The sequence below is a fragment of the Marmota flaviventris genome, chromosome 2 (assembly GCF_047511675.1).
Source record: "Marmota flaviventris isolate mMarFla1 chromosome 2, mMarFla1.hap1, whole genome shotgun sequence".
Taxonomy (NCBI): domain Eukaryota; kingdom Metazoa; phylum Chordata; class Mammalia; order Rodentia; family Sciuridae; genus Marmota; species Marmota flaviventris.
This window is the reverse complement of record NC_092499.1, coordinates 46,710,779-46,721,747: the sequence shown is the minus strand read 5'-3', so window position 1 is coordinate 46,721,747 and position 10,969 is coordinate 46,710,779. Positions and strand designations below refer to the sequence as shown.

General features: G+C 39.4%; 1 long non-coding RNA gene across 1 annotated transcript in view; it reads left to right on the top strand.

Moving 5' to 3' along the window:
• The first annotated feature begins 1,521 nt into the window (after positions 1–1,521).
• Positions 1,522–10,969, top strand: part of LOC139703567 (uncharacterized) — a 121,647-nt gene continuing 112,199 nt past the window's right edge. Inside the window, exon 1 of the long non-coding RNA XR_011705784.1 lies at positions 1,522–1,642. This is a non-coding gene — a long non-coding RNA (uncharacterized lncRNA). The remainder of the gene's footprint in view (positions 1,643–10,969) is intronic.

Below are 10,969 nucleotides of genomic sequence, written 5' to 3'. Positions count from 1 at the left end.
GATGCACACTTGCAATGGTTACTTCCCAGGATTGGTGTGGTAGGGAACTTTTGCTTTGACAAAATATTCTTCTTTGCTTGATTTTTTTTTAAAACAATGAGCAGGGGTTACTTTTGTAAAAATCAGTTTTATTTTTTAAAAGAAAAAGTTGTGGTTGTTCTCTTATTGGTAAGAATAGATAATCCAGTTATCAGAGGTTGCTCTTAATTCAACAGTATCCCCCCTCTGGCTACAAAAATAAGTGAGGGCTTTGGAGGTGATCAAAATCTACTGCCCTAGGCTAAAAAGAATATTTGCTCTTATTCACACTAGGTATTATTTTTGAGTTAGTATAGAGTTTCTCAATTTTGTTCTCTGAACTCACAAGTCTTTTTTGTTATTTTTCTTCTAATAATAAAAGCAATTCATTATATAAAACTGGGAAAATACAGGAAAACACAAAGAAGCATGGGCTTATGGTCCAATCATCTAGAGGTAAATATTCTTAACGTTTTATCTTGTTTATTTCATTTCTATATTGTTTTTTTTCCTGTGGATTTGTTCATGTGAGGCTGATATTGTGTTTAAGTTCAGAGCTTAACCTGCTATTCTTTTACTTAATTTTTAAAAAATATTTATTTTTTAGTTGTAGTTGGACACAATACCTTTATTTTATTTATTTATTTTTATGTGGTGCTGAGGATAGAACCCAGGTTCTTGCACATGCCAAGTTAGCACTCTACCACTGAGCCACAACTCGAGTCCATACTTAATGTTTTTAAATTTTTTTTTAGTTATAGATGGACACAATATCTTTATATTATTTATTTTTATGTGGTGCTTAGGATTAAACCCAGTGCCCCATGCTTATGAGGCAAGCGCTCTACCACTGAGTCACAGCTCCAGCCCCTACTTAATGTTTTATCATAAGCTTTTCCATCGTAAATTAATTTTATAAACCTCATTTTGAAACATAATATCTTATTACATTCATGTACTTCAGTTAGAAGTACTTCAGTTAGAAGCACAAAGACATTCTAACTGGAAGTAAAGTATGTGGTTCCAAGGGTTGATCAGAGTTGATTTCATGGTGACTCATTAGGATGTTCCAGAGTAGTTCTGAGATGGCTGCTGAAACTCCAAATGGCCAAATGGCCTCCATATAGCTTAATCCTAAGTGGGAAGACAGATAGATAGAAAAGGTATGTTATAAAAATATGCTTAAAAGTCCCCCCCACCCCCACCCCCAGAGACAGGGTCTTTCTGTGTTACCCAGGCTGTCCTTGAATGCCTGGGCTCAAGCCAACCTCCCATCCTCCTGTTTCAGCCTCCTGAGTAGCTGGGACTTCAGGTGCCTGACATTGCCCCTAGCTTAAAATATACTTTTTTTTTTTTTTGGAGGGTGTGAAGGTGGGGGTTTGGGATGGGGGAGGGAAGGAAAACTTTGCCAATTATTAAGAGCTGTAAAAATACTTATACTCTTTGATTTAGTATTTATACATCTGGGAATCCTTTTGAAGTAGGCTTTCCCTTATACCTCCCTGTCCAAAACTAGGTCTTATGGACATTCTTGGACTGATAATTGCCATGATTTACCTCTGAGATCGGGCCACTGCCACCTAAACAAATTATCAAGGGGATCAGAAGACAATCCAGCTATTTGGTAAGTAACTAAAAAACATTTTCTCCCTTTGTATAGGAAAGAGTCTTTCAAATAAAATATTCAAGCGTGCAAGTTTTTTTTTTTTTCCTTTTGGATCATTTTCTTTGAAGAAATTCATACAAGTAGAATTACTAAATTGAAGGATGTAAACTTTTTTAAAATATATTTTTTTAATCATAGATGGATACATCCTTTATTTTATTTACTTATTTTTATGTGGTGCTGAGGATCGAACCCAGGGCCTACATTTGCTATGTGGGCGCTCTACCACTGAGTTACAACTGCAGCCCAAGGATATAAATATTTTTATGGTACCATTTATATACTTAAGTTATGGTAAATAATTATTAGAATTATTAGTTATGGTAAATAATACTCTATTAACAAATACTAGATATTCATTACAGATAGGAATTTTAATGTTTTTCTGTTTACTGTGTTCTAGTTTTACTTTTTTTTGGCGGGGGGGTTACCAGGGATTGAACTCAGGGGCACTCAATCACTGAGCCACATCCCCAGCCTTATTTTGTATTTTTTTTTAGAGACAGGGTCTCACTGAGTTGCTTAGTGCCTCGCTTTTGCTGAGGCTGGCTCTGAACTTGCCATCCTCCTGCCTCAGCCTCCCAAGCCACTGAGATTACAGTCATGCGCCATAGAGACGGCTAGGTTTACTTTTGAAACATGACAGTGAAATAAGATTCCCTTACAAACAAAATAAAAGCAAAACACCACTAAAAAACCACTCCAGTTCCATATGTTGTTAGGGTTTTCTTTAGTAATTACTGAATAAACTGAAACCGGACACAAGTCACAATTATACTTTCTATCTCTGAGAACAAACTCTGAGGTGAGCATCACCAAACTCTGAGGAATTTGGAGCTGGATGTCTGACTTGATCTGCCTCCTTGTTCTTCTCATTCTGTCTGCTTTAGATTGTTTTATCGTTGACCACTTCCTTATGAATGTAGAAGCTATGGAAGGGAAGATAAGGTGAAACTCAGTTAATTTTGCTTTTATTACTGAATGAGGAAAAGATTGAAAATTGTAAGAAGCTAAAACAGTCAAAGGGAGGAATTTAAAATATCTCCCTTCTCGTTATCTTTTCATTCTCTGTCTCAGAAGATTTAGTCAACTGCAATCAGATTTTTTTTTCCCCATAAAAGTATTAGTCACACTGGATTCTTTTAGGGGAAAGATAGCAATATGTTTAAAGACCCAGGAGAACTGTTTTGAGTGTTAAATAAAATTCGGATTCTAAAGAAAAGTGGAAGGATTTGTTGGCATGACTCTAATGGATTAAGGCTTTGCAAGTGAGTGTGCTAATTAAGTCCACTTCGTTTTTCTCTTGTGTGCCTTTTCTTACCTACCTTGAAAAATTATTGTACCACTAGCACTTTAACAAAGATCTCTCCCTGTACTTATGGAACCGACAGGACCCACTGATGAATTTGAAGTTCCACCCCCTTGAGAATCTGTTGAGATTTCTCTCACATGTTTCTTAAGTTTTATCTTAATCTTGTATAAAAGATAATCTTTAGAAATTCTTTCCTCTGTAGACTGCTCTGTTTCCCCATAAAATACACTTGCAAATAAGTCTGCAGATTTTTCAACACAATGCCTGCAGCAACGTCCATGATAAATCCTTTCCTGGCCTCAGCTTTCTGCAACCTTCTCCATCCCTCACAATGACACACACTTTCTCTCATTCATCTTTTATTACAATTCAATATTGTGCTTGAATATCATTAGCTTGTATGCAGCATCCCCTTCCTTTTTTTTTTTCTTTAAAGGACAAACTACTGTTGTTGTGCACATTTCATCTGGAAATTGACTTTGGTGTTATAGGTTCTAATATATTTACACAACAGGTACAGAAAGGTATTGGAAAAAAGAAGAAATATTTTTAACATCGTAAAACCTCTAGCAAAAATATGTGTGTAATAGAATCTGGTACTGTGGTATTACACACATTACAACTGTCACTGTGACTTAGAGCCTTAGTTTAGTTGAAAGAAAATCTATAACCCCAGAAATGCAACAACGCCTGAGTCACAGTTCAGGGTAATAAATGTTTTTCACAGAATACTGTAATCCATATTTCCAAAGCTGATGCAACAAAGGAATTTCTACTAGAAATCTTTCAATTTCATGGGTGGAGGCTCCAATGCAGAGAGAAACAGAAAGAGAAAAAAAAATTATTTAGAAAAAAATGATCCACTTGAGTGACATGATAAACTGCCCGGATGTTCAGAAAACTTAGCCATCTGAATAGGGAATTCAGTGGCCTTATACTCTCCTCTGATAAAAGGCCAGAGAGGGCAAACTCATAGCTAACTTGATTTGAATAAGTTTAAGGGTGGATTGTTTCTTTTTTAAAAAGGCATATTATCTTTAAGAGAGTTGTTTTATGACTAAAACAAGAAATTGGGAAGAGGAATTCCAGACTTGGATACTGAAGGGCTTTCTGCAAATTGGGGAAATGAGGGAATAAGGCCTCCTTTCATTGCCTTTGTAATGGCCTGGACAGGGACTGATGTTCTGAGAAACACTCTCTTGTGCCTGGGAGATGCCAGCTGTGTTCTCCAGACTTTGATGGGGGTGGGGGCAGATAGGATCAGGATGGCAGCAAACAGAAGGTCTGATAGACACACTGAAAAAAAGATGATGGCTTTAATTTGGCAGCCTTTATTCTTGTGCTTTTTCTGATCATCTAGAACCATCTTTTTTGAAATGAGAATAGGAACTAGAATTTTTTCTTTTTTGGTTAATTTGAGGGCATGAATAGGACCTCCACCTGCTTGAGCTGTGGACTTTGATATTACAAAACAGGCCTGGCATTTCATTTTTGTGCCATGTGATTACCTTCCTCTCATGATAAACTCCTACTCATTCCTCAAGGCCCATTTGAATGCCCCCATAGACATGATTTTCTCCTACTTCTCAGCTCCAAAAGGAGCTTATTTGTATTCCTTTATACCATTATGATCTCCTAAAGTTAGTAGCTCACATGGGCAGCAGATCAATTTGCTGAAGTTCAATTCCCCAAAGTCGTTTAGCCAAATTAAATTCACCAAAAGTCAATTGAGGAAATCAATTTGCCTAAAGCAAATTTTTCTACAAGTCTGTGATTTATTCATCATAAGTTCCTTGATGGCAGAAACCTTGTCTTATTCACTCTTGATGCTCCTCCGCTACTCAGAACATATTGCTTGGGGTATTGAAGGGTTAGTGGATGCTTATTGCTTATTGAAATTAATTGAATATAATTATAATACAGATGAAATAGTTTCATATTACTCTTGATTTCCCTTATGTTTTCTTTTTCTATCTTGGTTAAAAGGTACAGACCATACCTAACTTAAGTATCGAGACCTTGAGAAGTTTTTCTGCCAAGTCTGTCCTGTAGGCATAGAATTTGTATAGATTTATGTGAGAATTTCAGTCCTTTTTTGGAATTAGAATCTCTTGGCAACTTGTGTGTGTGTGTGTGTGTTTTTTTTTTTTTGGCTTTACTGAACTTCTTAGATGAATTTATCTTTGTATACATTTATTTTCTGGATCCTTTTGTTTAGTCTCCTTTTGCATCATTATAGTTGATTCATCACCACCAATTGTTCCTGTAGACTGAATGTTTGTGTCCCCCTAAAAAAGGCCCCTAAAATTCATATGCTGAAATCTAATACCCAGTGTGACAGTAGTTGGAGATGGGGTTTTTGAGAGGTGATTAGATGATGAAGGTAGAGTTCTCATGAATTGGATTAGTGTTCTCTTAAAGAGATTTCAGAGGGCTCCCCAGGCACTGGTACCATGTGAAGATACAAGGAGAAAAGGGCTGTCTCCAAACCAGGAAGAGTGCCCTCACCAGATAATGGATCTCTGAGCACCTTGATCTGGGACTTTCCAGGCTCTACTACTATAAGAAATAAATTTCTGTTGTTTATAAGCCAGTTAGTCTATAGTATTCTGTAATAGCAACCTGATGGGCAAAAACAGAAATTGGTACTAAGAAGGGGAATGCTGCAGTAAGAAATATCTGAAAATGTGAAAACAGTTTGGGAACTGGGTATTGAATAGAGGAAGAGGGGTTTTGAGGAACATGCTAGAAATATGGATGTTAAGGGCAATTCTGGTGAAGGTTCAGAAGAAAATAGAGCTGGAGTGTAAACCTCAATCTTAGGGAATGCCTGAGTAATGACGAACAGAATGTTGGTAGCAATATAGATGGCAAAGGCCATTCTGTGGAGGTCTCAGACAGAAATAAGGAACATGTTATTGGGCACTGGAGGAAAGGTCATTCTTGTTAAAAAGTGGCAAAGAACTTGGCTGAGTTGTGTGCATTCTAGTGTTTTGTGTAAGGTACAACTTGCAGGTGATGAAATTGGATATTTGCCTGAGGAATTTTCTAAGAAAAATGTTGAAGGATCAGACCAGCTCCTCCTGACTACTTAGAGTCAACCTCAAGAAGAGAGAAATGACCTAAAGATAGAATTTTTCAGCAAAAAGAAACCAGCATTTAAAGTTATGGAGCAGTCTATACATACTGAAAAGAATGAGAAGGCATCTAGGGTGTGACCAAATGACTTTCTTTTTTTAAAAAAATATATTTATTAGTGCATCATAGTTATACATAATAGTGAGGTTAATTTTGACATAATCATACATGCATGGAACACAGTTTGCTCCATAGTAGTCCCTGGTACTCTTCCTCTTTACTTCCTGTCTTCCCTCTTCCTATTCCCCTTCTGCTCTCCTTCTATTTATTTATTGCTTTTTTAAAGTTTATATTTTATAGATATAAAGCACAATTCCATATAAAGGTGGAATTCACTGTGGTATATTCATCTAGGTATGTGGCATAATTTGGTCAATTTCATTCTGCAGTTCCTCCCTTTTCCCACTCTCCTCCCTTTCCCTCAATCTCCTTCCACTGCTTCACTGATCTCTTTTCTATTTTTATTGGATTGCCCTCCCCTTTTTCTTATTTGGTTCTAGCTTCTGTATATGAGCAAATGATTTTTGAAAAGGAGATTAGTCAGTCATCTTGACAAAAGTGAGGAGATGGTGTTCAAAACAGTGGAAAAATGACCCTGAAGGAACTTTGGAAATCACTGGGGCTGCCATTCCTGTCATGGGCCCAGAATGCCAGGGCCTGGGCAACAGAGTGGTTTCAAATGGTGGGTCTCTGTCTCTGGTTCAGTGGGCCAGGGTGCCCCTACCCAGTGCTCACAGGTGGGCTCCCCTCAGAGCACTGTGGCATGGGCTGTGGCCTGCACAGCCATGTGAACATGGCTGCCTCCATGTAGAATTCAAAGGATAAGCCCATCTGAGAGCACCACGGACACAGGTCCCCAGCCTGAAAGAGCTGTGGAGTCCAGGCAGAAAGTCACTGCAGGGCTTTCCCATTGAACCCTGGGGTTAACTCCCACCCCATGGCCTGGAAGGCAGAACACTGAGTCAAAGAGAAAACTTTCTGTGCCTTAAGGTTTAATGCGGTTTGCCTGAGTAGGTTTGGAGTTACTTGGAACCTTTCACCCCTTTCTTCTTGCCTATTTCTCTCTTCTGGAATGAGAATGTCTGTATCATGCCTGTCTCACGATTGTGTTTGGTCTCACAGATTCACAGTTGGAGAGGAATTTGTCTTGGGATAAATTATACCTTGAGTCTCATCCATATCTGATTTAGATAATATTTAGATGAGACTTTAGACTTTTACGTTGATGCTAGAAATGAGTATAGACTTCTGGGGTTTCCGGGATGAAATAGATATGTTTTATATGTGAGAAGGGCATGAACTTTGGGGGGCTAATGATTCATGTTGAGGCCTAATCCCCAGTGTAACAGTATTTAGAGGTGGGGTTTGGGGGAAGTGATTAGGCCTTGAGGGTGGAGCCCTCATTGGGATTAATAATTTTATAAAAGAGACTCCCAGGAGCTCATTGGCACTTCTGCCATGGACAGGCACAATGAGAAAGTCATTGTGAGCACCTTGATCTTGGACTTCACAATCCCCAGAATTGTGAGAAAAAAATTTCTGTTGTTTGTAGACCATCTAGCTTATCATATTGTGTTATAACAGCCTAAATGGACTAAGACAGTTATGAGAAATGGATCAGACAGCTTTTCTATTCTTTCTGAGAACTCATATCTCAGACATCAACAGTACACAAAATCCAGTGAAACCAAGACAAGCAAGTGGGACCTCTGTGGATGAGGGTGGTGATGTGGATGTGGAAACCCTGATAATTGCTCACCATCAGCCACTTTACCACTTCCCTGTCACAGAACCCCATTTTACTAAAGGATGAGGTGGGTCATCTCAGTGATGGTGGGGATCTCCCTAATTTCAGAGAGTAAATGATGATTAGTTATTGCCAGTCTTAGTAATCATTCCATTTGCTAGTGAGTGGTTTAGGAGTGCATATCAACTGGCCAATGAGATGTAAAGAAATACTGGGGACTTCAAGAGTGTTCTCTTTTTTTAATTTTAGGAAAGGTAATAATTAGCAGATTTTTTTTTCCTGCTTTGGATGTTACTGTGTGAAGATTTGGTGCTTGGTACTGTTTTTTTTTTTGGTACTGGAGATTGAACCCAAGGGTGCTTAATCACTGAGCCATATCCCCAGCCCTTTTTTGTGTTTTTTATTTAGAGACAGGGTCTTACTGAGTTGCTTAGGGTTTTGCTAAATTGCTGAGGCTGGCTTTGAACTCTCAATCCTCCTGTCTCAGCCTCCTGAGCTGCTGAGATTACAGGAGTGAGCCATTGCCTCTGGCCTGGTACTATTTCTTCTGACCACAAGGAAAAAGCCATGAGAAGAACTAAGAGGTGGAGCTCAGACAAACCCTGAGCCACTAATGAACTACTGCTGGAGTCACTTTGCCTCAGACTTTGCCTTTATGTCTTGATACCTGGGTTTTTTGCTATTTCCAGCTGAAATCATTCTAATGAAAACACTAGGTATTGTGCTTTATGAAAAAGTTGAGCTCTCTAGCAATAAACGTTTGGTAGAGTTCCCCTGGAACTGGGAGGAAAGCAGAGGTAAAGTGTGAAAAACTGGATTCTTTGTGTGGTATAAACCCATGTCTCACACTGCTGGAAACCTGAGTCTCTCACCTCACTCCATCTCTGACCCTCATAACACCCAGCCTAAAGATTTTGGAACATTTAATTTTAAATGTTGTTTTTCTATCATTCTGGCTTTTGGAGTTTATTGGAATCAACTCATCAGCTGTGTCTGGAGGAGCAGACATTTTGGATCAGGGTCTGGTTTGAAGGAAGAACAAAGGCAAACATATTGTTTAACAGGCACTATGCATGCAAATGTGTTCCCTGGTGCTGGAGTTGCTGTGGTGAGCTTGGAATTGTAAGGATGCAGGAGAAATATAACTGCAGTCAAGTACCCTGAGCAACTTGGCTGCAATTGAGGCACATTTCTAGTGTACCTGGCCATGTACCTGGCCACTGTACACCTGCAGGCAGTGTTTCATTGCTTATCTCTCTTTCCTGACTCCCTATAATCTATCTTATTGGTTAACAGTTTAAACAAAGACCATTGTTTTTTTCTTTCAGTGTTCTAAGAATTTGCTTTTTAACCAAGCAAAGGCCATTATTTTTTGACCAGTCATCCTAGGAAAGGCCCTTAGGTAGGGCTCCAAGTTCCTGCAGAAAAACAACAACAAAAACAAACCAAAGCAGGCTGGTCTTGAATGTGGATTCCTTGTCTGTTGTGCTTATATGCCACTGTGACTTTGACAGGCACTAGTCACAATTGGGCTTGTTCGCTTCACTGCCATCTTCTGAAGCTATGCCAGAGAGACAACACAGAAGTCAGAGCCAGGCACCTTCTTGTTGGTGCCTCTGGGGTTTTGTTTACATAAATCTATGCAAATCTAGCATGGAGTATTTTCCCTTCATTTCTAGCTAGGGACTAAGGTCTAGGCCTCACCTCTGCAATTTGAGGACTCCTGCATTGGTGGTTCCGCAGCAGACAGGGTCATAGCCCTGTAGTGGCCAAGTACTGTTTCATCTGCCCAGATCTTTTCCTTTCTCTTGGGAAGGTTCTCCACCTTTTAATTTCCAGTGATTTTTTTTTAATCCTAATACAGTTGTGGGGCAAATGGATAATTATGTTGGTTTCAAGGAGAAATTGAGTATTTAGAATTAGAAAAAGGAGACAAAAGAATATATTCTAGTATATTAAAATAAAAATCCCATGGTCCCTTATTAGAAGCAGTGATCCCATTTGAAATGCATGATGCACTTTTTTTCTGCAGTATCTTTGAGGATATCATTCCAGAGGCAATTGTGATTAGAGAATAGATGAAAGGGTTTCCCAGGTCAAAAACCTCACGGGTCATTTTTCCCCATTTGGTACTGGGAATTGAACCCAGTACTGAAATTGAAGTTTTGAGATGACACTGGATCCATTCTGTTTCTGCTGGCGGGTGGGGTCTGCTGAGGTTGCAGGCCTCTGCATCAAGAAGTGTTAGATGTAGCTCTTCATAGTGGACTGTGCCCTCCAGTGTAGCAGCAGACCTCAGCAGCTCAGTGTCAATTTCTTCTTCTTTCTGGGTTCTTGTCTTGAGAATTTAAAGAATGAACTCTACAGACCAGGATGAGTAAGTGTAAGAGTAGGCTTTATTAAATAGAAATAGAACTGTTGCAGTGCAAGAGAGGACCGGATATCTGTTGGAGTGTGTTAGCCTAGTGGGACACTGCTATTGGTCCAAACTTATGCTAATTAGGGTTTAGAGGAAGTATCAATGCTATCTGTCCAAATTTATACTAATTAGAGTTTGGAAATGTACCACTGCTCACTCTCAAGTCCAGACTTCCATTCAGACTGACCTGCTTCCATTTTCTTTTGGCAAGTCGGGAAGTGGGAGGTCAAGGTCATTGGATGGTTTACACTCACAGGTTCCAGGCTGCAGAACTGAAGTGGAGTGGACTTCTGCAGCAGGTGACTGTCCCATGCCCAGGCCTGGCCACCAAAGGGTAACAGGCCAGCAGGCCTTGGCTCACAGTAGTTCAGGACCACCACACCTGCATGATGGGTTCCATGGACTGCAGACCATGCTTATTCCCTGTGCTCCAACCCACCTGGGCTGCCACTCTGCCTCTCCACTGCTCTGCTAGGCAACTAGGAGCCATGTCAGTACCTTGTGCATGCTAGGCCAATGGTGTACCATTGAGCTACACCCCTAGCCCCGCATTTTGTCATTTTTTTTATACTTACCAATTCCGTCCATAGAAAAGACAAAAGAAATAATGATCAGTCTAGAAATGGTACTGCTCATCTCTTCAGGCCATTTTGTGGTCTCTAAATTCTA